At 43.8% G+C, this 27,635-nt stretch overlaps 1 protein-coding gene and 1 long non-coding RNA gene across 3 annotated transcripts in view; one reads left to right on the top strand and one right to left on the bottom strand.

Annotated features, from left to right (window-relative positions):
• Positions 1–26,720, bottom strand: part of LOC308570422 — a 204,522-nt gene extending 177,802 nt beyond the window's left edge. The window contains exon 1 of the long non-coding RNA XR_014001163.1: positions 26,709–26,720. This is a non-coding gene — a long non-coding RNA (uncharacterized lncRNA). The remainder of the gene's footprint in view (positions 1–26,708) is intronic.
• BMPER (BMP binding endothelial regulator) overlaps positions 1–27,635 on the top strand; it is a 176,313-nt gene that overhangs the window by 133,271 nt on the left and 15,407 nt on the right. The window lies entirely within an intron of this gene.

Below are 27,635 nucleotides of genomic sequence, written 5' to 3'. Positions count from 1 at the left end.
GGTTTACACTTCAGCCTATACTGACTGTAGGGAATCGCTGTTGTTAAACTCCAGACCTCTGTGATTTTGCCAGAGTGGTTCTTCAGCCCTTAAATAAATGTTGTGTACTCTGGGTATGTCTGCCTGTGTATTGGAGAAGCTGAGGGACTGAGAGATAGCTTTCTTTGTTTTCTCATTTAAGCTTTACAACGAAAAACAGCTGAAGCACCATTTGGGAAACGGATTTATATGAATTCCTCTTACTGGAAATGTTTATACTTTCTTCCTGAGAAATAGCCCAAGTGTCTTGATATTATAGCATAAGCTTCAAATCTGTGCAAGTTGGAAGGAAATGGAAGGGAAGAGAGTACCTTTGCAGAGAACCTTAGCGTATCATTCCCTGTGAAGAAGTTTTGAAAAACGCCTGCCATGTAGTTGGATCTCTTTCCAAGGCAAATATACATCTTTCAGAAATATTGCTGCGGACTACAGAGTTAAATGCCTTTTGGGGCATTGGAGAGAGATGGGGATTACTTAGCGGCATTTGGGGAGGATGGAGGCAAGAGAAAAATCACATAGGATCAACTTAAACATTATGATTTTTTACTAAGTGACTCTTGGAAGCTGTTGGTAATCCCTGATTGATCTGTTTCAGACTTAACTTATTGTTAGGTCAGTTCAATTCTCTGGTAGGGAATTTAAAAGAAGAAGAACATACTCTGTCTGAAATTAAATACGTATTGAGTGTGCCAAATGATGGAATTAAGGCACAAAATACAGGAAATCCTTCTTAGAATTATTGATGACTAAGCTACTTAGCTTGACATTATTGATAGAAATAAATAAATATTACATTGAGTTTCTTCCCAAATGTGTGCCCTGTTTCACTTCCAAATACGCCATTAGGGATACGGTGGAGCCAAACAGCCTTCCTACCCCCAACTCCTGTGGCTGCGCCCCCCCCCCCGCTGCCCCTGTCTCTGATTCAAACTTACATTGCAGGAGGGTGGGGAAAATTCAATGCTGTGCGTCCATTAGTCCCTTGATGTTACCTCAACTTTTTGGTAGCTTCCAAAGCCACCAGGGACTGGAATAAAAATAGTTCCCATAGTTCCTGACACTTGGAGAAAACTGACCCTGAGGCAGTTTGGATGTTCTGCCGAATAGTGAGGAGAATTTTTCCATTCATCTAATTCTGGTCAGAAATATGAGTCTCAAGAAGAGTGGTAGAATTCCTCCCACCGGAAGCTACATAGCAGCAGCTTACCTTCTGATTACATTAGCACCATGGTAACTTATAACTTGGGACGCGGGTGGCGCTGTGGTGTAAACCACTGAGCCTTGGGCTTGCTGATCAGAAGGTCGGCGGTTCGAATCCCTGTGACAGGGTGAGCTCCCATTGTTCGGTCCCTGCTCCTGCCAACCTAGCAGTTCGAAAGCACGTCAAAGTGCAAGTAGATAAATAGGTACCGCTCCGGCAGGAAGATAAACGGCGTTTCCATGCGCTGCTGTGGTTCGCCAGAAGTGGCTTAGTCATGCTGGCCACATGACCTGGAAAAACTGTCTGCAGACAAATGTTGGCTCCCTTGGCCAATAAAGAAAGATGAGTGCCGCAACCCCAGAGTTGTTCGGGACTAGAGTTAACTGTCAGGGGTCCTTTACCTTTAATTTTTAACTTAGGAAAGACTGAAGTTGTTACTGGGAGCCATGGCATGATGTCATGGGAATTGTGTCTGGTGGTGTCGCACAGGGTTCCATCTTGTCCTCCATGCTGTTGTCATTGGGAGGTTTGGAGTGAAGAATTGTCAGTATATACACATGGCACCCACACTATCTTTGTCCATCTGAACTGAGAGAGGCTAAAATATAATGAAGCCAAATCCTGAGAAGATAGTAGTGTTACGTGTTCTGAGTTCTCATGTCTGGGAGATGTCTGCTCTGTACAGGGCTACACTCTCTTGGAAGCAGCAGATCTTCTTCTTTTTTGGCGATCACTCATAGCCGAGTAAGATTGTCTTCCATAAACACGATTTTAACAATGAGTCCGTAAGTGGCTGTGGAGACCAATTCTGGATCCACACATCCTTCCACGGTGGGGACATTGGTTTCTGGGTGGGAGTTGATCACGGTGTAGATTTGTCAAGCATATCTTCCTCGTAGCACGTTTCTCCTTTCGTCCTGAGTTCGAGTGTCTTCAAAGCCCATGGCACCTTTGGTAAAGGCTGTTCTCCAACTGGAGCGCTCAAAGGCCAGTGTGTCCCAGTTGTCAGTGTTTATACTACATTTTTTTAGATTTGCCTTGAGACAGTCTTTAAACCTCTTTTGTTGACCACCGGAATTACGCTTTCCATTTTTAAGTTCGGAATAGAATAGTTGCTTTGGAAGACGGTCATCAGGCATCCAAACAACATGACCAGTCCAATGAAGTTGATGTTGAAGAATCATTGCTTCAACACTGGTGATCTTTGCTTCTTCCAGTACACTGATATTAGTTCGCCTGTCTTCCCAAGCGATGTGTAAAAATTTTCAGAGACATCCTTAATGGAATCTTTCGAGGAGTTGGAGATGGTGTTTATAAGTTGTCCATGTTTCACAAGCATATAATAAGGTTGGTAGTACAATAGCTTTGTAAACAAGCATTTGCGAATGTCCCGGCCCTCAAACACTCTGCTTGCAGGTCAACAGCTTGCAGGTGTCCCCAGAATCAGCAAAGTCAGTGGAGGCTCAAGTGGTCTCAGTGGCTGGGAGTGCCTTTTACCAGTTCTGTCTGTTTCCCCATCAGCAGCTCCTTTTGGACAAAAATTACTTGGTTGCTGTACTCCATGCTGTGATAACTTACAGATTGGCTTTTTGCAGTGTTCTGTATATGGTGCTGCCCTTGAAGATGACTTGGAAATTTCAGTTACTCCAAAATGCAGAAGCTGGGGTTGTTGTTGTTGTTAATTTAATTTCTATACTGTTCTTCATCTGAGGATCACAGGCGGATTACATTATAAAACCACAAAACCACATAATGTACATAATATAAAAGCAAACAAAAAAACAATACCCCCATCACTCAGTTTGAAAAGGCCATAGATCGTTTAATTCGCAATAGGGGTAGGTTTTTGATTGGTGCCTAAAGATATGGAATGAAGGAGCCAGGCGGGCCATCCTGGGGAGAACATTACACAAGTGGGAAGCCACCAAAGAAAAGGCCCACTCTCCTCTTGCCACCCAGCACAAAGAAGAGCCTCAGATGATGGTATCAGGGTCCGGGTCGGTTCATATTGAGAGAGGTGGTCCTTGAGCTATTGCAGCTCCATTTAGGTCTCACAGAAATGTTATAAAACAGCTGCATTAGTTGCTAGTTGTGGCCTTCGCCTGTTCTTTTGGAATGTCTGTACAGGGGGAGAGAAAGAGTTAATAGGTAGACCAATAGAAAAGCCAGAGGCGGAGCCTACCTGCTTATAAAAAGGGCGTAGCCCGAGGTTTAGACAGTTGGTTGGTTTGTTGGTTGGTAAGAAGCAGTTGGGAAAGCCGTTGGCAGACAGATGGAAATAGAGAGACAGTTACTGTGAGGGGAGGTAGAAGAGTTAGAGACTGGACAAAATAAGACTAAGAGGGTAAAGGGTAACAGCGTTTCCAATGCATTTAAAGTTTATTTGTGTTTGCAATAAACTACACTCTTCGTTGTTAACTTGAGAACCTGACTGAGGCTAAGTGATTTATCGGGGAGAACCTGGTTGGTGGCAGCGGATTAGTGGTGTATGGGTCAATAGTCCATGAGACGACCGGGGGCTCCATACGAATGCCACACTAGTTCATTTCTAGATCCAATTCAAAGTGCTCATGTAAGTGTTTTAAGCCCAAAATGACTTGGGCACCAAATATCTGAAAGACCCCTTCCTTCCTACAGACCCTCTTGGGTGTTAAGATCAACAGAGGGGATTAGCTCAATAGTTCCACCGCCCTCAGTAGCTCTGGTTGGTGGTAGTGGCCCAGAAAAGGACATTCTCTGTGACAACCCCTAAGTTGCAGATTTGCCTCCCCACAGAGATAATTCTGGCAACTTCGCTTTACAGTTTTCAACAAATGCTGAATATACCTCTGAGATGTATGCTTTTAGGACCCACCATATTTGGGTGATTGTAAGTTATTTTAAACTGTTTTTAATATTACATTTTAAATTGTTGTAACCCACCCTAGGGGCGCGGGTGGCGCTGTGGGTTAAACCTCAGCGCCTAGGACTTGCTGATCGCATGGTTGGCGGTTCGAATCTCCGCGGCGGGGTGCGCTCCCGTTGCTCGGTCCCAGCGCCTGCCAACCTAGCAGTTCAAAAGCACCCCCGGGTGCAAGTAGATAAATAGGGACCGCTTACTAGCGGGAAGGTAAATGGCGTTTCCGTGTGCGGCTCTGGCTCGCCACATGACCCGGAAGTGTCTGCGGACAGCAATGGCTCCCGGCCTATAGAGTGAGATGAGTGCACAACCCCAGAGTCTGTCAAGACTGGCTCGTATGGGCAGGGGTACCTTTACCTTTCTTTAACCCACCCTAGGACCTTATAGTGTTGGTTGGGTAATAAATTAAAATAATAATTGATAAGGCATGTATGAGGAACGGAATACAACTTCTGGCTATGAGGAAGAGAAAAATAGCAAGAGTAGACCCGTTAATAAACCTGAACCTTTACGCCGTTGCCATTGTGTGCAGTGGCTAAAATGTCTGAAATTAAAATGGTTGGATAAAATTGAAATGCTAATATCGAAGCTGAGGCAGGATCCAGTTTTCATTCCCATGTACAACTGGTGTAATGCTTAGCCCTACAAATCCAGGTTGTGAAAATTAATATCAAGCCACTTCTCTTAAGACTCTTTTAAAGAGAGAACTGTTTTAAATGTTAAGTTATTCCAGCAGCTGCTTTTTGTATGTCAGCTCTCAAGTGTAGCATGCAGTTTACAAAGACAGTGAGTGTTTGGAATAGGAACTGAATATTTATATTTGTTTTAAAAAATGTAGAAGAAGGAAGGCTCCATGGCAGAGAAGGTAAGGCTTATAGAGGTCATTTGGAAAGTCTGTCTGTTATTTATGCTTCGCCTTTTTAGGTGGTCTACAACTATTAATTAATTTATACAGGACTCATGGGAGGGAAATCCAAGACTACCATGTTAATTCAGGAAAACTCAGGTCTGTCCTGGGAGTAGCATTTCTGTTCAAAAAATAAACAGAACACACAAACATCCCAAGTCCATACATGACCTAATGCCAGATCTTTTCTTCTGGTGGCTTTTAGTACAAAATCATGACTGCTCTACTGTAAGCTTCAAAAAAGCATTACAGTTGATGTTCCGCACCGTCAGTGCTATTGCACTCTTTCTGCAAGTTTATCTCGCTATACTCCATTGTCTTCAGTGCAGACGACAGCTGCTATATTTAGCAAGTTAAATAATAGTAACAATAATTTGGAACACATAATAAATAGCCAAGTGTTTATTAGTCTATTATTTTATCGGAAGTTTGCTTACTTCCTCTTTAAGAAATTGGATTTAAGCAAAACATTTCCACATTAATAACAAGGAACTGATCCCACTTGCTTTGCAAACCGAAATTTCCCAGAAGAAGGTATGTTTTAATTGAATAGTAAAAACCACAAGCCATCTTGTATGGGCAGTTAATTTCACTTGGGCATAGCATGGCATGTTATAAAGGCAGTGTGCTGATGGCTGATGACTTAAACATTAATAATAAGAATTGATGTTCAGACAGGTAGCTCAGATGTAGCTGTTAGAAAACTGCTTTATTTATTGGACATGTACTGTCCAGATTTTATAACTCCAGCTGTTTATCTAGATATGCCAATATATTCCCTAATCATAACTTGTTGAGAATGATCAAACCACCTTCCTCTTTTCCCAAAAACATCACAATGGTGAATGTACCTGGTGGATGGAAGGCCTAATGTAAATAGCACTTTACGCTTCTGATTTGCAATATATTGGGCAGAACTGAAAATAGAAGAACCAATTAAAACCAGTCAATCTATCAATCAATCAATTTATTGTATATAGTCAAAGGCCTTTACAATGTACGGCAGGGATCAGAACAAGGCTGAAATCACATATCATGATTAAAACCAGTCACATGTTGTGTATGACACAGGTTCTCGTGAACTTTGCGCGCGGTGATGATAATTCATCATTTTGTTCTACTGAAGAAATATAAAAGTGAAAGTATAGTGAAAGGTGATCAGTATGAATCCAGGTGACAGAAGCACCGCAGCAGCAGGTGAGCATTGCTTATTTTGTAAGTTTGCTGCTTACAACCTCACCTGTATTATTCATGTGCAAAGAAGGGCATGCTATACCTACAGTAGGTATCCTTACCTATGCAAGCTGTGTATCCCTCAACAACTAGTATCCTGCAGATATAGAATATGGATCCCTCAGAGCTGTAGACTGTGGTTTGGCTGCAAGAAAGCCATGGGATCAGGCCCAAAGCACTTAGTTTACCTTTGCCTTTTAATTCTCCTCAGACTTTTCCTTCTGATGTCAGCCTTAAGTTCTGTTCCATTAAGACAGATGTTTTTCTCTAATGAATCTGACAGACTGTGTTCCTGAGCAGGACTGGAAGACAGCTTGCTGTAATTCGTGCAACTATGGGCCTTTGTATTATCTCTTTCCCATGCAAGTTGCAGACAGTTATTCCACAGGCTGCTCATCGAAGGATGTCCTTAATCCATCATTCAAAAGTATTTATTTAAATATTGAATGCCTTTCTTTCTCACCCTAAGGTTCTTGTACAGGACCGTCTTTCTGATTACTGAATAATAGCTCCCCTCCTCCCTCCTCCCTTTCCTCTGTCAAGGGATTTGTGTCCAGGTTTCCTCACAGAGGAGTAACAACCTTATAGATTATGGAAGTTGACAGGTCTTGTGACATTCAAGGTGATGCCATTTTCAATGTCTTTGCTCTGGGCTTACACTGATGCTTGTCCCAGACTCTGATTCCAAAGTATATGCCATTTGCATGATGTATAGTAATTATAGATGGAGCAGGAACAAGATCCATAACCAAGATGGGGCCTAAAGGCAAACAGATTACGCTGAATGGTTAAAAGTTTTTCCAGATGCAAAGGAAATTGGGAGATTGAAATCTTCCTTTGCCCTTTATAATGGAAGCCAAGTTGGTATTAAACAATTACTGGTTTCTGTTTTGTGGTCCATATGAAGATTTATTGACTTGAGAGCAAATATTGACTGAGAGGGAAAAATCCAAGTTCGCTGTTTACCCCAAGGCGCTATAAATTCAGATGCTAACTGAAAGCAGAAGTTTGTGTGTTAGAGACATTCTGCTGCAATCTGTTTACAGTACAGTTAATGGTTCTTCCAATAATCAAAACCACCCCAAAGCTTCCTATGTAGAACTACATGGCACAAGCACCAAATTGGCGAAAGGGGAGGGGTGTTTTCTTTTCCCCAGATGGTGCTAAAGATGGTACATGAATTCTGTATGCGGCTAAATGTTACTTCTCTCCTCGGTTTCTCCAAAATAATGATTTCTAGATTGTGTCATGTGAGATGGTACCATTTCCTGTCCTGGGGTTAAACACTTTTATCACAGAAAATGTGCATTTTGTTACATATGAAATGTGGTGTGAATATTTTTCTGTTGTGGGTATAGGGATTGGGTGCAGCTAAATCACAGAAACTCTTCCCAGACAACATATTAAAAGTGCAAGGTGGAAGGGGAGCAAAATCATGCCTGCTTTCCCTACTACCAGCTAACATGCTTTTGAAATCTGGGGCTCTTATTGTGCGATTCAGGGTTCTTTTTCAGGGTTCCTTGAGAGCTGTACACAATACTGTTGTAAATTGCTCTTTACAATTCAAATGTAGGTTGGAGCATACATAAGCCTGCTTTCATGATCCACGCCTCTCCCCCCCCCCCAATGTTCAGTTACTCAATTGAATGTCTGAAAAGATGTATAGTGACTCCATTATGTGAGCACCTGTAGCTGAGAATACATATGTTCACCTCAGTGAAGGACAATGTAAATTATGGACTTGAGCGTGCATAATAGATGGGAACAATATAAAAGGTCATTGGCATCCAAGTTAAAAAATGAAGGAAACATTCCAGGGAAAGGAATATCGTTCCCAGTGCAATTAATTGGTTATTACGGTACAGTTGTGCATTTCTGTCACATGTATCTCAGCATAATGAAAGTACATTTAGCCTTCTTTGGAATATGCCCTTTATTTTTAACTCTAGATACTCACAGCTTTCTTTCCTGTTCATCAGATGAGAGTAAACTTGAGAAGAACCAGTTTTGGAATACCTGAAAGTCATTTCCGCATCAGACACAGTGCCTAAGCACAGCACTGGATTTAATGCATTTTAAAGAGTATTAGCAACTTGGTTGAATTCATCATGATAGTATTGATGAAACAGCTGTGAGAATACCTTGTTTATTAAAAAAATGTTTTATCCAGTGCCCCAACTGGAAAAGATATATTCACAAGGCATCTGCATTCTTCAGCAAACTGGGATTTCAAAAAGGCTTGCAATGAATTTTGAAGAAAAATAATGTAGTAAGGAAGAAGGGCTAGAATTCTTGAATGTGTCTCAGTCACGGGTATATACATTATCAACTTCCCTTTAGTGACATGAGACACTTGCTTCCGCTTTAAGACTTTGCTTGGCAACCCCCCTGATAGGTTGCAAATTTATATACAGAACCGTCCTTTTTGTTCTGGATCATGCAGAAATTATAATGCAAGTGGCAGGGTCACACTGAAACACACAACCCTCTGGTTGCAGCCCAGAAAAAGATATTTTACCTAAGCCATTTCCCAGAGTGAATTATTCATATGGATTTTGCAAAAAATGTAACTGCCCACAAGCTTCTCTAAAATGAGTCTCCTTGTGTGTTTAGGTTCAAACAGACCTCCACAATTTTTAGCAGAATGTAGCTCAGCATCATTATAAATTGACTGGATCCTGTTTAAATCTGGTTCCAGCCTGTTTAATTATCTTTCTCATCTATCTGCATTAGTAAGAGATGGGCAAAAAGTAGCATTGCAATGGTACTTTTGAGGAACCATATGGCAGTAACAGTTCAGATTTCATATTGTATTTTACATTGTACAGAGGAGTTTGTTCTCCAGATATAGGTCAGTTGCAGTAAGTTATAGAAGCATAAGAGATAGATTTCCGTATCAGGACTCAAATGTATATAAAATATGGAATACTGCCATCAAATAAAGGCAGCAAAAACAGAGAGGAAAACACCTGGAGCTGAAATGGAATCATATTTCTAATTTACTTCCAACTCAGTGTCCAAATTTCAGGGTTGGTTTCGTGGTGATCTCCTAGAAGACTTTAGCTGATGCAATGCACACACTTCTGGCAGAAAAGCAGTGTTTTAAAATGTGATCTCATGGTTGAATCCCATCAGGTCTTGGTTACTTTTCCAAAAGACTGCCACCCAGGGTCAGTCTTTTAAGAGGGGTAGTGGGTGCACTGAATTTAGGTCCTCACCTTGGAATGGCCTGCAAACAGTTTATTCTCATTGAGCTGGAAGGCATCAGCTGTCACTATTGTTAAACCAATCATTATTGTTGCAGGAAACCTAAGCATGGAATAGCTGTGGCTGTGAAAAACTGATACTGAAGGTATGAACCCATGTAAAAGTGTCTGGCAGACTGAATAAGAGACTTTCAACTCCAGGTTCCTGAAGTTTAGTTATGCTTTTCAGTAAAAAGTCTGCCCTGTCTTTACTAATATATTGAGAGTCTCACAGTTGTCCAATATGAGAAAATAGGATGTGCTGTCAGCTTGCCCAACATATCAATCTGAGTACAGTGGTACCTCTAGGTACGAACAGGATCCGTTCCGGAGCCCCATTTGCATGCTGAAGTAAACGTAAGATGTGAATGCGCGTCTGTGCATGTGCAGGTCATGTTTCGCCGCTTCTGCACATCCGTGCGATGTCCTTTTGAGCGTCTGCGCATGTGTCAGCGGCGAAACCTGGAAGTAACGTGATCCGTTACTTCCAGGTCGCCGCGGAGCGCAACCCGAAAATACTTAACTTGGAGCTACTTCAACCCGAGGTATGACTGTACCTTCATAGTGTGTTACAATGTCAGCTTATCTACTGCATCAGTATATCTCCATCAGTGACCCAAATTCCGTACAGTGGTACCTCGGGTTAAGTACTTAATTCGTTCCGGAGGTCCGTTTCTAACCTGAAACTGTTCTTAACCTGAAGCACCACTTTAGCTAATGGAGCCTCCTGCTGCTGCCGTGCCGCCGGAGCACAATTTCTGTTCTCATCCTGAAGCAAACTTCTCAACCTGAGGTACTATTTCTGGGTTAGTGGAGTCTGTAACCTGAAGCATATGTAACCCGAGGTACCACTGTATAAGAACAGCCCTGCTGGATTTATTCATCCTGTTCTCACATTGTCCAACCAGTTATCGATGGGAAGCCTACAAGCAGGAGTTGAGTGCAACAGCACCTGGTTCATAGAGGTACACAGCCCCTGCCATTGGAGGAGCCATATAGCTAGATGGTGCAAGTAGATAAATAGGTACCACTTTGGCGGGAAGGTAAACGGCATTTCCGTGTGCTGCTCTGGTTTCGCCAGAAGCGGCTTAGTCATGCTGGCCACATGACCCGGAAAAACTGTCTGCGGACAAACGCCAGCTCCCTCGTCCTGTAAAATGAGATGAGTGCCTCAACCCCAGAGTCATCTGCAACTGGACTTAACTGTTAGGGGTCCTTTACCTTTACCTTTTTAGAGGACAGTTCACATATGAAGCTGCTTTATGTGAGACCACTTAGTAGTGCCTGACAGTTTCTCTCTGGGGTTTCAGACAGGGAATCCTTCCTAGACCTACCTGGAGATTCTGCGGATTCTGCATGCAAAGCAGATGTGTTCTCATTGAGCTGCATCCCTTCACCAGCCATGGAACTGCTATTAATCCTTGTCCCTCATCCCCTCTATGTCTGGTAATGTCTGGTTTTACCCAATGCATTCTATAGCATCATCACCCTACCTGCAAAACCATCCCTGCTCCCCTGATCATTGCTCTCAGTGGCAGCGACTGGGAAGCTTACTGAGCAATGACATCACATGTTTTCACATCTAAAACGAGATGTTATCATGAACACACACAGAGAGCGCTCCCTGCCTCTTGTAATGTCTAGTTAAACCCCAAGGGGTTATGCCTGCGACACTTTCCTCTTCCGTAAGCCAGTGCTCAGTCGCTGCATCAGTGCACGGTTTCAGGACATGGTTTTAGGCCAGCATTTGTAAGCGGGCTGCAGACAGTTACTCAAGCACAAATGGTTATGATCAGAGTGTCAAGAACCAAGTTAGCAAGCATATCAGCGGTCATCTTCTTAATCCTTCAAGTACCATTTGCTCAGATCCTCTAACTTAGGTTTTCATTCATTCATGACAAAGCTGACAACAAGGCCCTGTTAGACTCAGCTCTTGAAGCACTGCCCTGGACCTGAACTTTACATCATGGTTTCCATTGGCTGTCTTGTGTGTATCCATGTGGAATTATCCACTGGCTCTGCACAAGGTTTCTCGCTTAGTCTCCATTGCCCATCTAATTGGCAACGGGCAGAAAGCGACTTGTGTGTGGAGCAATAAGCTCGCTCTTTGGCCCGCTGCTTTCTGGCAAACTGTTCACACTGATCTTCTGTTGGATTTTCAACCACTGGGAATTTTTTAGAGAGCGAGAGAGAGTTGGAGGGAAATGTTTACACAGGTTAATTTAAAAAGAGAGAGAGAATTGCTTCCTGTTCAGTTTGATTGCTGATGTGCAGAGGTTAGTTCCATGCTGCTGAGCCTCTGAGGGTTGTGAAAGGGATGTAAAGACAAGAGAAACAGCTGGAAGCCTGATCTGGAAATCACAAATAGTAACTTGTTTGTCACTTCCCAGATCCCTGGTGCATGCATTTTCTGACTTGTTTGCTGTGCTAGTTTGTGATGTCTGGCGAGACAATAAAATGAGTATGGAGTGTAATAGTTTCAGCTTTGTTCAGTGACTGGTGTCCAAGGGATTTTTGTAGGACATTTTGGGGAAGACGTCCAGTGCATAAGCAAATAGTGTTGGCCTGGTGTCTTCAGCAGTTACGTACAACTTAGTCTAAATGTATTGCACTAGACAGTCCCTTGGAGAGGAGGCTGAGAATTTGAGTGACAAGCACAGAAAAATGGACTAACTTAATAGAGTACTTTCTTAGGAGTATTGCCATATTGCAATAAAACAAAGGTCTGTTGTTTATATGATTGCATTTGTTTTCTGATACTATCTAGCTAGTAGACCATATCTAATTTCCTTGACATACTGTGTAAAAAGAAGTCAGTCTTTCTGTTGTTTTCAGCAGTTGACTAGAGCAGCTTGGAGTCCCTTCCTAATCACCTTCTACTTTTCTGAACACATGATGCGCAGAAAGGCAAAGGGAGTTTTCAGGACTGCTGCAAACCTTAAAGCGCCCTGGGCCTAGGCTGAGTGTATCTTAAAGGTAAAGGGACCCATGACCGTTAGGTCCAGTTGTGACCGACTCTGGGGTTGCGGCACTCATCTCGCTTTATTGGCTGAGGGAGCCGGCGTACAGCTTCCAGGTCATGTGGCCAGCATGGCTAAGCCGCTTCTGGCGAACCAGAAATGCCGTTTACCTTCCCGCTGGAGCAGTACCTATTTATCTACTTGCACTTTGACGTGCTTTCGAACTGCTAGGTTGGCAGGAGCAGGGACCGAGCAACGGGAGCTCACCCCGTCGCGGGGATTCGAACCGCCGACCTTCTGATCAGCAAGTCCTAGGCTCTGTGATTTAACCCACAGCGCCACCCGCGTCCCAAGTGTATCTTAGGAAGTGCCTAAGTCCCATATCAGATATGAACCTCCCTGTTCGCTCAGATTCCCTGATGAGGTTCTCCTCCACAATCCTGCTGTCCAGGAGGTCAGATCTGCCAGAGGCCTGGAGCACAATATAGGGTTGTCCTTCTCTGCAGTGATACTCACTGTAGTGATGTAGTGAAGTAGTGATGAAGTCACTTTGCTTTTAACTTAATGTTGACAGGTTAAATTGTTCTCATATACTGAGGCTTGTGTTGCTATTTTTTTTCTGGTGATATTGTTTTTACACCTCTTATGTTTCATTTTTTATTTTGAATAATTTCTACATTACCTCGTGCTGTATTGGAACAACGATAATTAATCAGACTGAATTAGTGCTGTTTGGTAATGCCCATCACTTGCATGGAGTTGACATTCTAGAAAATGGTTCTGTTTCCTATGAAGGAGTGTTAAATCAGAAATTTTAAAAGTCAAAAGAAGATCACTGAATTTTTTACCTTTGTAATAAGACTGCTATTTTGTGTAGAGGCCACAGGACACTTGCGGTAGCAAAAAGTAGTAACATCCCCTCTGATTAAATATCAGTTGCTTCTCAGCAGTCCTGAGTTACTTCTGCTCTTTGAGCTTAGTGCTTTGCTTCCTGCCCTAAAAACTGTATCGTCGTGTGCTGGAAACAGGTGCTGTGGTTTCTAACCCAGAAGCAGCTGACTCTGGTGCTCTTTGAAGTATTCCTCCCACTGTGTCTTCCCTCACGCGGATGTTATGTGGCTTAATTAATTTGGGACAAGATCTGTGACCTTTGAATAAAAGACATTATGGATTGTCCAATATTATAATTGCAGCAAAGCTGGTGGTCTGTACAGATGTTCTTCCCGTGTTGTTGCACAGCTACTTAATGGTTTCCTACAGATGTTCCCATGAGGACACATATGTATAGTCTTTCCATCTTCCTTTTATGACACCCAAGACCTATTTTCTAACATTATTTTTATTGTTTAATGTCAAGCAGCAGAAGCAATGAAAACATTCCCTGCACTTAGCAATGTTGGTTTCCTCACCTTTTTTATTTAGATTGTGAATACCGCGTAGGCAGAGACTTCCCTCCTTAATGGTATACCCCGTACCACAAACAACTGTGCCTGCAGATGTTTTTCTACGTCTCTTTCTACTTTTGTGTTCCGTTTCCTTTGTGGTTTTCATTCCCACAGTGTCTGATTCATGGGACTCTTCCTCTCCTGTGAGTACCATGTGGCATTTGTCATTTCTCCAGACCTCTGGCAGTCGTGAGGATGGCCGGCCCAGATGGGATCAAGAACTTGGCTTCCTGACTCCTGCTGTTCCGGTTGCTGGTGCTTATGATTTGGGATTTGAGAAAGATATCTAAGAGTAGTTTACTTTTGGCTCTGGGTGCTACCAAGCATTACATTGTGTGTGTGTTTCACACAGCAGCACAATGTGCGCATTTCACAGGAATGAGTGTATCATGTTCCTGAAAATTCCTTCATGCCAACCCATGCTTAGCCAATTCCCAGCACTGGTAAAACACATTTATTATATTTATATCCCACTTCACAGTTGTCTTACAAATGATGAAAGCTTTTATTTTTTAAAGCAAACCCTTGTTGTTGTTGTTTAGTCGTTTAGTTGTGTCCGACTCTTCGTGACCCCCTGGACCGGAGCACGCCAGGCACTCCTGTCTTCCACTGCCTCCTGCAGTTTGGTCAGACTCATGCTGGTAGCTTCGAGAACACTATCCAACCATCTTGTCCTCTGTCGTCCCCTTCTCCTTGTGCCCTCCATCTTTCCCAACATCAGAGTCTTTTCCAGGGAGTCTTCTCTTCTCAAGAGGTGGCCAAAGTATTCAGGATCTTCAGGATCTGTCCTTCCAGTGAGCACTCAGGGCTGATTTCCTTCAGAATGGATACGTTTGATCTCCTTGCAGTCCATGGGACTCTCAGAGTCTCCTCCAGCACCATCAATTCTTCGGCGATCAGCCTTCTTGATGGTCCAGCTCTCACTTCCATACATCACGACTGGGAAAACCATAGCTTGAACTATACGGACCTTTGTTGGCAAGGTGATGTCTCTGCTTTTTAAGATGCTGTCTAGGTTTGTCATTGCTTTTCTCCCAAGAAGCAGGCATCTTTTAATTTTGTGACTGCTGTCACCATCTGCAGTGATCATGGAGCCCAAGAAAGTAAAATCTCTCACTGCCTCCATTTCCCCCCCCCCTTCTATTTGCCAGGAGGTGATGGGATCAGTGGCCATGATCTTTGTTTTTTTGATGTTGAGCTTCAGACCATACAAACCCTATAAAGCCATAAAAATATTCCAATCGGGGGTGGGGGAGAACACACCAAGACTATTGTGCAAGTTGTGTTGCGCTGGCAGAACAGACACCACACTCACCTTGACCATATATTTCGTAGTGTTGTTGCTCACAAGGGTGGGCCATACTTCATTTTCAGACCAAGCCTTATGATCCATCCCATTTTACTTTGCAGTCCATCCTTTTCTCCTCCTCCTCCTCCTGCTTCACGTAGCATGCACGAGCCCTTGGGGACTGGTTGTGAGACACACCAAACACCAATCTGACTATATGTTCCCTTGAACTGTCCGTATATACCATTTTGCTTGTCACTCTGCCTGCAGGAGATCAGCACCTGGGCTGAAGACAGCTGGCTAAAGTTTAAGCAAAGAATCTTAAACTTCTTAAGTATCTGAAGAAGTGTGCATGCACACGAAAGCTTATACCAAGAACTAACTTAGTTGGTCTTTAAGGTGCTACAGGAAGGATTTTTTTTATTTTAAGCAAAGAAAGTAAGGGCTGGTGGCGATGAGAAGGGGCAGGCAGACAGCAAACTCTGCCATACCTCTGACAGTGCTATCCATCAAAGGGAATTTGGCGCCCAAATATAGGCACGACATGAGTGTGCACCTGGTAATCAGCCTTCATGTCTTAAGACAAAGCAGCCACAACCCCAACCTCCTTCTTCTCCTTCTCCCACTACAGTGACTACTATTGCTGCTGTTATTACTAATGTTGTTGTTGTGGCATCTGTCTGTCTCAAGAGACAATTGAGTGCGCCTCCGGGGGTGAAAAACCACTGAGTTAGCAGGACCAAAGTGACCTCCCTGGGGCAGTGTGTATGGAGGTCCTGGGCTGCTCAGACGACAAGACCCCCCTCTCAGCCTCGCTGATGGGGTCCAAAGGAAAGCAGAGCAATACCTTTGGTACCAGCTTGGCTGTAGGAGGTGCTGGAAGGAGGTGTGCAAGGCACAATGCAGCCGTCTTGGAGATGGTTATACCATATTGTTTTCAGAGGCTTGTGGTTGGTTGGTTGGTTGACTTGACTCAGCATCCCCTGGAAATATGTAGTTTTAATGAAGAAATTCATCGTCTTTATCCATAGCCTTCTCTTTCCATGTTCTGCTTCATGTTTTGGTCTGTCACTTTCAGGCAATTTGTTTTCCAGTTTGAAATAAAGAATTCACACACAAACACACACACATGAATTTTTTTCTTCAAACTGGAAAACAAAACTATATCTCATTCGTGTGTGTGTGTGTGTGTGTGTGTGTGTGTGTGTGTGTGTGTAAAGAGACCCCTGACCATTAGGTCCAGTCATGGCCGACTCTGCGGTTGCGGCACTCATCTCACTTTATTGGCTGAGGGAGTCAGCGTACAGCTTCTGGGTCATGTGGCCAGCATGACTAAGCCGCTTCTGGCGAACCAGAGCAGCGCACGAAAACGCCGTTTACCTTCCCGCCGGAGCAGTACCTATTTATCTACTTGCACTTTGATGTGCTTTCGAACTGCTAGGTTGGCAGGAGCAGGGACCAAGCAACGGGAGCTCACCATGTTGCGGGGATTCGAACTGCCGACCTTCCGGTCAGCAAGTCCTAGGCTCTGTGGTTTAGACCACAGCGCCACCCGCATCTATCTATCTATCTGAGCTATTTAGCTGGGACTGAGTTGTAACTGAGTTTCATGTCTTAGTTTTAATATTAAGACTGTATACAGCATCTTAAAAGGGCCATAGCTCAATGATGGAGCATCCTTGTTGCATGCTGAAGGACCCAGCTTCAATTCTCAGGATCTCTAGGTGGCTCTCGGAGAGATTGCTATCTGAAATCCCAAAGAGCCGCTGTTGGTCAATGCAGAGAACCCAGAGCTAGTGCTTTGACACATTATAAGACAGTTGATTTTCTGAAAAGGAAGACGAGGAAGCCAAATTGATGTGATGTTTTTGCCCATAGAGAAATATCAATGAAAAACATTGAAAGGCCAGTGTACATTTTGTAGGAAAGTTCTGCTCACTCCTAGTCTGGTATCTTTCATATTTTGCATAGTTCACTGTGAATGTTTCACTGTGGGATGTGAAGTTCTACCCTTTACTGAATCAGATCATTCATCCACTTGGCTTGGTCCTGAGAACGCTGACTGGCAGCCAGAGTCTCTGTGGTCTTGGGGGCAGAGGTCTTTCTGAGCTCCTTTAACTAGAGTTGTCAGAACACATCTAACTAGAATTGTCAGTGAAGCAAGAGAACTTATATCTACAAAGCATAGTGTCTGCTACCAAGCCAGGCCCCCTTGTTAACTCTATAATCAGTCCATTTGCTATCCCCCCCAGCAAACTTTTTAAACAACAATTACACTTTGCAGTTGTTGTTTTTTTTAAAAAAACTATCAAGACTTTATTCTGAAGTTCAAATAACAATCCAGTAAGGAATATGAAATTAATTAAATAAATCAAAAGAGGAAAAAGCAGTATAGAAAATTAACAAAGCCAGAGTCCATAACCATTACTTCATAAAACACAGTGCTTTCTCAAGAGTCTATGCAGTAAATTAGATCTTACAACAAAAAGTGACCTGGTAGAGAAAGAATGCAAAACAAATGTTATGAATACCAAATAAAGACTTATTTCCATAATTAGCTGATCATATAAATAAACCATGGCCACCAGATAAGAGACAAAATGTATAGGTTTTGCTGCACCCTGAGATATGCTTAATTTGTAAATCACTCTATCAGAGATGAGCATAAACATTACTTAATTGAACCAAATATTTAAAGGAAAGCCCAACAGCAATATGGTCAAATGAGCAGCTACTAACAGAAAAAAATATAAGTGCTTTACATACTAAATCCATATTTGACTCATCAAAATTTGATAAAAGGCATTGTGTGAGGTTTAAAGGAACTGGTGCACCTATTATTTCAGAAATTTCCTTCATTACCTCTTCCCAAAATTTGTACCAAGACCATCATATGTATGCTCCTCTTCTGTCATGTTCCCTATGTAGGGGAACAAAATGTAGTTATTTGTGCAAGACAGACTGGACTCAAGAATCATTGTTGGCTTATTTTCAGTGAGTCCCCCCCCCCCCCGGGTATTTGTGGAGACAGATCTAAAAGGGGTAGTAATTTGTCACACTTCTTTTTTGGAGTGAGCAGGTTCATTCAACTCTGCAGGGGCTTATGAAGAGCTCTGATATACAGTGGTACCTCGCGTTAAGTACTTAATTCGTTCCGGAGGTCCGTTCTTAACCTGAAGCACCACTTTAGCTAATGGGGCTTCCCACTGCCGCCGGGCCGCCGGAGTACAATTTCTGTTCTCATCCTGAAGCAAAGTTGTCAACCCGAGGTACTATTTCTGGGTTAGCGGAGTCTGTAACCTGAAGCGTCTGTAACCTGGGGTACCACTGTATAGCAAGAGTCATCTGCCACTCAGGGATGCTCCACACAGGTACGGCAAGGCAGGTAAGAATCTGGGTCATCGTTGTATAGGTGCAGCTGGCCCAGGCACACCCAGTGCAGACACTAGCATCTTTGATCTGTGCTCATGCTGAGCACACCTGGCTGTTTTGGTTTGCCCATTGCTGACCCAAATGCCTCTCCCCAAATACTCCTTTGCAAACACTTCTCACGTGGTTTCACTTTAGGCAGAATTCAATGAAAAATTCAAAAGGGAGTTGAGTGAAAGCCCTCTGGTAAATTTTACAGCTGCACTGTAAAATCAGAGCTTCACTGATGCCCTTTTAGCTACTTTTGGAATTCTTCCAAGCAATTTTGCCCTATCAGTCTTTGACTGTCGGAGGTATCATGGATTGTTGTTGTTGTTTAGTCGTTTAGTCGTGTCCGATTCTTCGTGACCCCATGGACCAGAGCACGCCAGGCACTCCTGTCTTCCACTGCCTCCCGCAGTTTGATCAAACTCATGCTAGTAGCTTCGAGAACAATGTCCAACCATCTCGTCCTCTGTCATCCCCTTCTCCTTCTGTCATCCATCTTTCCTAACATCAGGGTCTTTTCCAGGGAGTCTTCTCTTCTCATGAGGTGGCCAAAGTATTGGAGCCTCAGCTTCAGGCTCTGTCCTTCCAGAGAGCACTCAGGGCTGATTTCCTTAAGAATGGATCGGTTTGATCTTCTTGCAGTCCATGGGACTCTCAAGAGTCTCCTCCAGCACCATAATTCAAAAGCATCAATTCTTCGGCGATCAGCCTTCTTTATGGTCCAGCTCTCACTTCCATACATCATGACTGGGAAAACCATAGCTTTAACTATACGGGTACCTCCTACAAAAACTGCAAGAAATGTACACACGTTATAATACATCTGTCAAATGTTCCACACATATACCTTCATGGCTATCTTAAGGGCGGCGGGGGGGGGGGGAATGGTCACTTTGGAATCAGCCCTTATTTTTCTCAATGCACTATTTTCTTTCAAAATTTTGCATGGGCTCCAGCTTCTGAGAAAGCATTTCTGATACTGATATCCCTTGGTTTGGAGGTGAAAGAAATATGACGTCGAAACTAACATTTAATGAATTGGTAGAATCCCATTCCTCCTGCCTACCAGAAAAGCAGAGGCGGCCTATAAACATTACAGTTCTTGAGGGGAAACTGAGCTGAGATGTGAGCCCTTCAGACCACAAAGGAAGAGTGTTTCCCCCTTCCTCCATATTGTTGGCCCCAAACAACAGGCTATTTCTTAAATTGATCCCTCCCTAGCCAAATGTCTTTTTCAACGTTTTGCAGCCCCCTAAAGGAAGAATCTTTGTTAGTCCATCATATGGTAGAGACTTTAAGAATGCAAAGAGTTCTCAACTAGTGAGCGTGTTTATTATTATATCGCAGGACCTCCTAGGAAATATATACAGTGAATCATCATCAGAAGCTGCAGATAACTTCTCCTGAGTTTACTGTTCCTTCTCCAGGCCCCCATTTTGCATTTCTTTGGAAGGGATGCCTTTCTGTTGAGCGGTTCCAGGTTTTCTACCAGTACTTTTGTTTGTTTTAAATTTGGAGTGATAGGATGAAAGAGATGTATGTGTGTGTAGGAAATATATTTTCCCTTAAAAAAAAAATTGGGGGAAGCCAAGTGCAGCTGTTTTTCTGTGCAGTAACGTGTGATTCGTAGCAGGGACTCTCTCTTTTTTCTCATAACAAGATACTGTGAGCCAGGAAAAAAATACCTCCTCAAGTGCAACAGAGACAGATTGTACCTTCATAAAGGACAATCTTCTCTTGCCTGACTGGAAGATAGAGGTGGAAGAAGCAGTCTAGATCCAGCCTGTGTCCCTTGCAGGTCCATTCACTCCCAAGTCCATGTGGATTTATTTATTATTTTTTGAAGGTTCCACATGCTTTCAATAGACTTAAATTGTTTTGGAAGAACTTACAAGTGATCCACGTCTTCTCTGTTTTTGTTTGTTTGTTTTTAAACAACTGGCAAAAAGCTTCTGCATAATGCTGGTAGTGCATAATGATCTGTGCCTTCCTGGGTAACTGTGCAGAGAAAAAGGTAGCTTCCCCCTTCCATGTACCTAATTAGGGGTAAACAACAAAATGTGCTTTAGAAAACATAAATGGCCATTGCTGGGGTGCATGGGAGAGCAGGAGCAGGGCTATGGGAGAGGGCATTAACCCTTTGCAGCACTCCCGACAAAAAAAAAAAATACCCCTCTCCAGCTGCTGTTGTTCCCATTTGTACTGACAGGGATTTCCAAGAGCTAATAGCAGCTTGGGTGGGGCGAATTTCATCAGGATTGTGTTGGGGTAGAAGCAGCCTCCCTGAGCACTGCTACCCTGACCCCCCCGATCCCCACAGCAGCTATTTATGTTTTGAAAAACTATATTTTGTGCCTTTGGCGCTGTGTGCAATGGCAGAGTTTCATGCTCGGGGCAGAGAGCAGGCGGGGGCGTGGCTGGCGCGCATCCTAGGGGCGTGGTGTGCCGCTTGCGGGGGCGTGGCACCAGTGTGGGGGGGCAGTTGCGATGGCACCCCACCGGGATCGTGGTCCTCTGCCAGTGGCTGTGTGTGGTTTGATCCTTTCTGCTCCTTCTGACTGTCTTGTCTCACTCAGCAAAGTATGTGACCATATCCTTTTTCCAAGCCGCCATGATGTTACAAGTTGTCGTGGATGCATATAATAATAAAAATAATTAATGTTGTGGGTGTGGGGTTATTGCTTTTGTTCGTTATTATGGCGTGTACAGTCATACCTCGGGTTGAAGCAGCTTCGGGTTAAGCATTTTCGGGTTGTGCTCCGTGGCAACCCGGAAGTAACGGAGTGTGTTACTTCCGGGTTTTGCCACTCGCGCATGCGCAGATGCTCAAAATGACGTCACATGCGGAAGCGGCAAATCGTGACCCGTGGACGCGGGTTGCATTCGCTTCGGGATGCAAACGGGGCTCCGGAACGGCTCCTGTTCGCATCCAGAGGTACCACTGTATTTTGTTTTTTCGTATTGTAAACTGCTCTGTGATGCTCTCTGGGTGAAGGGCAGGTTAGAAATTTAAATAATAATAATAATAATAATAATAATAATAATAATAATAATAACAACAATAATAATAATAATAAAATTTACTTATATCCCGCCCTCCCCAGCCAAAGCCGGGCTCAGAGCGGCTAACATCAAATGTATAATACATTAACATAAAATCAGACAATCAACTAAAATACATCGTCAAATCAGATCAGGATCAGAATAAAATCCAATCGGATGGCAACCCACAGATTAGGGTTGGGGACCTTAAATCCTCACCAGGCCCAACTGTTAATAATAATAATAGCAATAATAGTAATAATTGTTGACCCATAAACTGCACCAGGGTCGAGAGGCAACTCCCACTACACACACACAATAAGCTGTCAACGAGACTGAAAACTCATGGCTTAAAAACAAAACACAGTGTTTCTCAGATGGAATAGAATCAGCTGATGAGGATAGACCGTTACCATACATTCCGTCAAATGTAGTGTCTACCATTTAATGTATAGAGTATTAGCACCACGATCACTTGTGACTCATTTCCTCTCTCAGTACACAATAAGGGCAAAAGAACAGGGAAAAGCTACATGTATTGTTTACATTTGACTATTTTAGCATCTTTACATCTTCGGGGCACATGAATCATTAGGCAAAAAGCTATGTAAATGTTTAAAGCTGCAACCCTGAACACAGAGACTTGGGCACGAAACCCATCGAGCGCAGCAGGGCTTCCTTCTGCGTAAACACACTTAGGCTTATGTTGCGCAAAGGTTTTTGGGTATCTCAGTTTTGTATCCGTATGGCCATTTTTTATTTTTGCTCAGGAATATATTACCATTTTGGAGCCTAGTCTGGCTTGACTTGAAACAAATTTAAGATTACAATTAAGATAAAACTAAAACAAGCTACTCTTAGTTGACAAAAATAAGACTGTCCTCCATACAGGGGCGTGCACTGATTTAATTAAATCATTAAAATGTTCCATGTTTGCTTGCAGAAAAGGCCTTACTCTCCTGCAAAGTTTACATTATAGTGTGTGTTTTTTAAGCTTCCAAAATAGCCTTCTAAAAATTAGTCTCAGGTGGAAAAAATAATTGAATTGTGCAAAATACTCTACACGGTATTTAGTTCTGCAAGAGTAGTTTCACGTTACAGTGGAGGAGGGTACTGAAAGCGCTTTTTAGAATTCTCTGTGGCCTTTCTGGCAAGTAAATACATGCACTTGGATACAGGTGTATGAAAAAGCAGTACAGATAATAGACATTTAATAGATAGTATTTGTAAATTATAGCTTAACTTTATGGGGCATTTTGTTGTTCTCTCTGCCCTCACCAAGACTCTCACCAAGGGGAACCATTTCTCATATATATGTTCTCTTTATTTTATATATACAGTGGTGCCCCGCAAGACGAATGCCTCGCAAGACGGAAAACCCGCTAGACGAAAGGGTTTTCCGTTTTTGAGCTGCTTCGCAAGACGAATTTCCCTATGAGCTTGCTTCACAAGACGAAAACGTCTTGCGAGTGTTCTGATTTTTTTCGCTCCCCCCCTTTTCTAAGCCACTATAGCCTTTTAGTCGCTAATCCGCTAAGCCTTTAATAGCCGCTAAACCGCTAATAGCGCTAATCCGCTAATAGCGTTGCTTCGCAAGACGAAAAAACCGCTAGATGAAGAGACTCGCGGACGGGATTATTTTCGTCTTGCGAGGCACCACTGTGTGTATGTGTGTGTGTATATATATATATATATATATATGCTTTCGTAGATTTTCACGGGTACAGGAATGTAGGTTTTGGTGTCTTCGGGTGTCTTCCCGTGTAAGAGTTGGGGTGTCTAGGCGACGTTTCGACGAGGTCTCACTCGTCATCTTCAGGCTGGTGCTTTCGGCTTCTTGTTACTAGAACAGAGCAGGATCTCAGTGTTTGAGTTCCTATAAATACTGTTGAGGGGGTGTGGTGTATACACCACACCCCCTCAACAGTATTTATAGGAACTCAAACACTGAGATCCTGCTCTGTTCTAGTAACAAGAAGCCGAAAGCACCAGCCTGAAGATGACGAGTGAGACCTCGTCGAAACGTCGCCTAGACACCCCAACTCTTACACGGGAAGACACCCGAAGACACCAAAACCTACATATATATATATATATATATACTGGCTTATTAACGCTGTATTGCTATTGTAATAATTATAACAATTGTTCATATATATATATATATATATATATATATATATATATATATATATATGAACAATTGTTATAATTATTACAATAGCAATACAGCGTTAATAAGCCAGTGTGGTGTACTGGTTAAGAGCAGTGGACTCGTAATCTGGTGAACCGGGTTCGCTTCCCCGCTCCTCCACATGCAGCTGCTGGGTGACCTTGGGCCAGTCACACTTCTCTGAAGTCTCTCTGCCCCACTCACCTCACAGAGTGTTTGTTGTGGGGAAGGAAGGGAAAGGAGAATGTTAGCCGCTTTGAGCCTCCTTCGGGTAGTGATAAAGCAGGATATCAAATCCAAACTCTTCTTCTAAGAACTGCATCAGAGTCAATCCTAGGGTTAAGGATTCCCCCCATGATGCAAATCAAATGAGGCAATCCCTCCAGGTCGCCATTTTGGGTGTTCCATTAGCCCCCATCTAGGATTTGGGGCAGAATTCTGCCCCTGACCCCAGTAGTCCCTAGTTTCGATCCCGCATATGGGGGATGCAGCACCCACCCTTCAGCTTTTGACTATTGATCCAACCCAATACCTTTTTCCGCCATCACCAAAGCACCCCCAGCCCACTAGGGTCATGATTGGCCCATTTAAATTTTTAAAAATAACGGGCCAGCCAGCTCCTACCTCTGACTGAGGCCAACCATAGAATTTATCTCCAAAATTTATTATTTATACCCTGTGGATTTAGACAGTGATTATGCAGAGGCTAGACTATGTCCGGTCTTTATTGATCATTAATTCTGATTCGCTCGTGAGGTGGTTATGCATCTCCCCCTCAATTACTCATTCACCCTACACTTTTAAATGCATTTCCCATCATTTTCCTAATCACAAATAGTAAGTTGTGGGGTTTTTTAAGTGGATTTTAATTCACTTTAACTGTGTGAACCAAAATTTCTGGCATGTGCTTGAATCCATCCCAGGAAATTGTGACACTCAGGAGACACCATATGTCATTATTGAGTAAGTTTTGTATGTGCACAGATTTCTCTTGCTCGTTCTTTCAGTTCCTCTGCGTGTGTTGTTGCTACACGGCACACTCAATATGTGTGATATGGCATGTCTCTCTCTCTATATATCCAGGTAGTTGTGGATCATACTTCAATTTGGCATCTGTGCAGAATGAATAAAATATACCCTTGAGGCTTAGTCCAAAGGAAGTTAGGTCTGTGTGCCTTTAGGTTCAGGGGAATAGAGTATTTAACTGTGCACTAAACCCATATTAGTTTCAATGAGACTTAAGCACACTTAAGCACACTCTTGACTGCTCTTCATGAATGTGTCATTTTATTTATTTAAAGCATTTTTACCATGCTCTTCAGATGAAATAGAGCCTTGGGGTGGCTTGCATTAGATCAAATCCCCTTTTCTTCCCTTAAAAACACAAAGCTTTGCTTCCTGGTTCCTCAGCCAAAAAGGCTCTCAGAGCAGTTGACATAAGGTCATAAAAGCAAGACAGTCCCTGCCCCATGGGATTACAGTCTTAAAGACACAGCACAAAAGGAGGAAGAGGCTGAGAAAGGAAGAGGAAAGCAAGCAAGCGCCAATTCTTAAATCAAGGTAATTGTTTTTTATATACCGTATTTTTCGCACCATAGGACGCACCGGACAATAGGACGCACCTTGTTTTAGAGGGGGGAGAACAAGAAAAAAAAATCTCTCCCTCTCTGTCCAGCGCCCCTTCAGCAAAGCGGCAGGAGGCGCTACGCAGAGAGGGGGAGAATTTCCCCCCTCTTGTTTTCCCCCTCTAAAACAAGGTGCCGTTTAAGGTGCATTCAGACGCCTTCAGGCGGCTACCTTGGAAGCCTGGAGAGCAAGAGGGGTCGGTGCGTACCGACCCCTCTCTCTCTCCAGGCTTCAGGTTCCTTTCGACCTGCTCTTTGGGGCTGGCGGGGAGAAGCCCACCACCAGCCCCAAAGAGCAGGTCGGGGAGCAGCGCAAAGGTGCGCAGCTATAGAGGCTCCTGCCATAGCCGCATGTCACCTCTCCAGCCGGGAGAGGGTCATGGGGGGCTTCTTTAGCCCCGTGCGCGCTCTCCCAGCTGGAGAGATGGTGCGCGGCTAAAGAGGCTGCTGTAATAGCTGCGTGTCACCTCTCCAACTGGGAGACGGTAAGCGGGGCTTCTTTAGCCCTGAGCGCGCTCTCCCGGCTGGAGAGGTGGCGCGCGGCTATAGAGGCTCCTGCCATAGCCGCGCGTCACCTCTCCAGCCGGCAGAGGGTCGCGGGGCTATGCTGTCTTCGCTCCATAGGACGCACACACATTACCCCTTCATTTTTGAAGGGGGAAAAGTGCGTCCTATGGTGCGAAAAATACGGTAATCAGTTTTAATGTAAACAGTTCTGGGAGAGGAGGAGCCAAATGGAGCTTATGCTGATGGAGGGACCTGAAATCCCAATTCTCCCTCTGCTTCATTCTGATGAAATTTTACACTGTTGTCCATCCCTTAGAAAAAGATATTACAGTAGTGACTATCTTTAAAGGTAAAGGTAAAGGTACCCCTGCCCGTACGGGCCAGTCTTGCCAGACTCTAGGGTTGTGCGCTCATCTCACTCTAGAGGCCAGGAGCCAGCGCTGTCCGCAGACACTTCCGGGTCACGTGGCCAGCGTGACAAGCTGCACCTGGCGAGTCAGCGCAGCACACGGAATGCCGTTTACCTTCCCGCTGGTAAGCGGTCCCTATTTATCTACTTGCACCCGGAGGTGCTTTCGAACTGCTAGGTTGGCAGGCGCTGGGACCGAACGACAGGAGCGCACCCCGCCGTGGGGATTCGAACCGCCGACCATGCGATCGGCAAGTCCTAGGCGCTGAGGTTTTACCCACAGCGCCACCCGCGTCCCTAGTGACTATCTTTACCCACTATTTATTTGTTAAATATTTTTGCTATTAGGTGAATTAATTGCCGCTCTGTAGCTGCAATTAGCTGGGACGCAGGTGGCACTGTGGGTAAAACCTCAGTGCCTAGGACTTGCCGATCGTCAGGTCGGTGGTTCGAATCCCTGCGGCGGGGTGCGCGCCCGTTGCTCGGTCCCAGCGCCTGCCAACCTAGCAGTTCGAAAGCCCCCCCGGGTGCAAGTAGATAAATAGGGACTGCTTACTAGCGGGAAGGTAAACAGCGTTTCCGTGTGCTGCGATGGCTCGCCAGATGAAGCTTGTCACGCTGGCCATGTGACCCGGAAGTGTCTGCGGACAGCACTGGCTCCCGGCCTCTTAAGTGAGATGGGCGCACAACCCTAGAGTCAGACATGACTGGCCCGTATGGGCAGGGGTACCTTTACCGTTACCTTTACCTTTAGCTGTATACAGACATACGTCACTGTATTGTGTTTTTTCCTACCCAGCACCCACTGACTTCACAGTGCATTTGACAGGTGTAACTACCAGTGGTTTAAAGAGAGATTTTAGTCATCCGTTCTACTTTTTTCCTTTTTCACCATAGTCTGGTGGGCTGTCCGCGTTTTTCTTCCCTTTAAAAGTACAAAGCACAGCAGGTACGTTTATTAATTTAAATGTTAATTCATCCATTAAAAATAGAATGTGTTTTTAATATTTATTTTTAAAAAGAGCTTCAAAGTGGCTCGAGTAAGTGGATTTGCAAGTGCACTGCCAGTTTTAGATTCCTAGTTGCTCAAATGATGAGTGAGTAAGCCTGTCATGGAAGCCATTATTTGGGCCAGAAAGTTATACTTGACCCATTCGGGCCTAGCTTCTTCTCTAGTATGCTTCATCTCTCTGCAGTTCCATCTTTTGTGCAGAGCTTGGTTGTTGCTCAGGCTGAATCTCTGTG

This window comes from Podarcis bocagei (genome assembly GCF_964188305.1).
Source record: "Podarcis bocagei genome assembly, chromosome: 12".
Classification (NCBI taxonomy): Eukaryota; Metazoa; Chordata; class Lepidosauria; order Squamata; family Lacertidae; genus Podarcis; species Podarcis bocagei.
The sequence above is the reverse complement of the archived record's forward strand: the minus strand, read 5'-3'. Positions and strand labels throughout refer to the sequence as shown.